This window comes from Eucalyptus grandis, chromosome 6, assembly GCF_016545825.1.
Source record: "Eucalyptus grandis isolate ANBG69807.140 chromosome 6, ASM1654582v1, whole genome shotgun sequence".
Classification (NCBI taxonomy): Eukaryota; Viridiplantae; Streptophyta; class Magnoliopsida; order Myrtales; family Myrtaceae; genus Eucalyptus; species Eucalyptus grandis.
The window spans coordinates 55,681,759-55,684,640 of NC_052617.1; the positions used below are offsets into that span (position 1 = coordinate 55,681,759).

The following is a 2,882-nucleotide window of genomic DNA, read 5'->3' on the forward strand; positions in this document are numbered from 1 at the left end:
TCAGATTAAATCTAACAAGTCCACTCTAGTTCTCGGCGGGCAATAGGGAATCAAACTGCGAAGACGCCGGGAAGAACCCATGCAAGCTACATGTGCACCAACAACACCAAATGCACCAACGCGGAAACGGCTCGGGTACAAGTGCACCTGTTTAGAAGGTTACCAAGGCAATCCTTACTTAGAGAATGGTTGTCATGGTACGTTTATAACATCAACATTATTTGACTTGTCCTTCATATTATTATGAGGCATGCGGTGGGTACGCAACATCTTCACTAAATTTGAGCCAGGGCCGGAGGATGTAAATCTCACCCTCACCTCGCCCCATCTCTTTGCCATCCTCAACTATTTGCTTAAACTGCCTCCTTTCCCGAGCCTCCTTTCCCAAATGCAGTTAAATGGCAAAATGAAGAAAATGATTGATTAGATTCTGGACTTACATGCTCTTTTAATCTAATTAGGGTGGACAGTGTTCTCATTTTAAGAGGTAAAATAAGTGTAAACATACCCACGAATTTAAATAATCCTAATCCTTTCTTAATTCCTAAAAGTCAAACTTCTTCCTTTCTCTCTAATGTTTTGATTAGCATCTAAAGACTGATAGTAATGATTGAATGATTGTTTCGTCTTTCTCGAATGTGTGGTACACAACCTAGGTAACTTTTTTCATTTTTGCACAAGCCATTTAGATAGAAAGTCAATTACTAGCAATATGACAAAATTTATCCGAGGTGATGACACGAGTCAAAGAGGAAGTTACACACAGCCTCTGTACCATATACTAAGCCATTTGAGAAGATGTCTTCAAAGTTACTAGTCCTTGCCATTTTCATGTCATCAAAAGGGATATAGCTAGAAATTGAGGTAGGACTTGTATTGAGTTATTTAAACTCATGCATAGTTCGACCGAAAAGTCTCTATATATGCATGCTTTGAGACATGGATTTGGTTGCATAAGACCTAGAAAATTGTAAGCAAGTATACTGTAGTACCCTGGGCCAAGAAAATAAGCATTCTTGTGGTTAGTTCGAGTTTATACTTTATATCTTTTTTCTTGTCGATTAAACCCGTTAATTGACGACAATTTTAATATGCATTGGCCCTCGTGCTATTCTTTTTCCGTAGATTAGCTTAACCAAATCCGTTGTTCTAATTCAGACTCAAATTGTCCCAAAACTACTAAGTTTTTAAGGAAACCTCGCCGTATAATTCTAGAGAAAGTTTCAAAGCGTGGCTGCTTTTACAAGTTACAATGACTCAATGTGCTGTTAATTGTGTGATTAATCAGTCTAAAAAAAGTGGTGTTATATACAGGTGTTGCTGCGGGCATAATAGTGCTGCTATTTGGTATAGGCTTTCTGTATTTCGGATACAGGAAAAGGAAGTTCATTAGGCTCAAAGAACAATACTTCAAGCAAAATGGTGGCTTGCTTTTGCAGGAACAATTACATAAACATGACAGAACCACAAAAAATGCAAAAATCTTCAGCGCTGAAGAGCTAGAGAAAGCTACCAACAATTATGATGAGACTAGAATAGTTGGCCGAGGAGGATATGGTACCGTTTACAAAGGGTTGTTGCCAAAGAATGTGGTAGTTGCGATTAAGAAGTCCAAGCTTGTGGATCAAAGCCAAATTAAACAGTTCATCAATGAAGTCATCGTGCTTTCTCAGATTAATCACCGTAATGTGGTCAAGCTTCTAGGATGTTGTTTGGAAACAGAGGTGCCTTTATTGGTGTACGACTTCATCAACAATGGAACCCTCTTTGACCACATCCACAATCCAAACAAATCATCAAAGCTGTATTGGGAGATTCGATTGAGAATTGCTTCAGAAACTGCTGGAGTCCTCTCGTACTTGCACTCCGCAGCTTCCACTCCCATTATTCATGGAGATGTCAAATCAGCAAACATCCTTTTGGATGATAGTTACACCGCGCAAGTCTCCGACTTTGGAGCTTCAAGATTAGTCCCACTTGATCAAATGCAATTCTCGACTATGGTTCAAGGAACATTGGGATACTTAGACCACGAATACTTGCTCACAAGCCAATTGACAGAGAAGAGTGATGTTTGAGTTTTGGGGTAGTGCTAGTTGAGTTATTGACGGGGAAGAAGGCACTTTCTTTTGACCAATCCAAAGAAGAGAGGAGCTTGGCAATGTACTTTCTTTCATCATTGAAGAAGGGCAAATTGTTTAACATTGTTGAGGAAATTATTGCAAATGGAGAAAATAATGAGCAGGTGACAGAAGTTGCCAATCTTGCAAAGAGATGCTTGAGAATAAAAAGTGAGGAGAGACCAACCATGAAGGAAGTAGCAATGGAACTGGACGGACTTAGAGCAATGGCTAATCATCCATGGGTCAATGGTATCGATGTGAATCCAGAAGAGACGGTTTGTTTATTGGGAGAGAAGACCAATGTGTACATGAATAGTATTGCCAGCACAAGCACTGGGTAGACGGATAGCATGAAAAGCCATGTCATGCCACCAGTTAGTAGTGGGAGATGACCATAATAAGATTATCTATATATGTTTGGGTATGTTGTGAGGGATGTTATGGTTGCAATTGGTCTCCGTTGACTGCGCAAGTGATTGGGTTCTTTCACGTTGAAACTAGTTCGCCGAATGGTTTCCATGCATGGAAGAAAACTCTTGAAAAGTCTAGCCTTATAATAAAGTCGTGTAATGATTCAGTAAGTGTTTCTGTGAATACAGGGTAAGTTAGCTTTAGAAAGCTTTGGATTCAACTCGGTGAAAGGATGTAATATAGTTTCCTCCTTCTACCTTTTCTTGGTGGTTGCTTGTGAGATTTGGGAGCTCTATTGTCTTTGAGTGTACCGAAGTTAATATGATATGGAAGTGCAGATTTCTGTTT

At 39.5% G+C, this 2,882-nt stretch overlaps 1 pseudogene; it reads left to right on the forward strand.

The window, feature by feature from the left end:
• Positions 1-1,280: 1,280 nt before the first annotated feature.
• On the forward strand, positions 1,281-2,882 carry LOC120294562 (annotated as a pseudogene).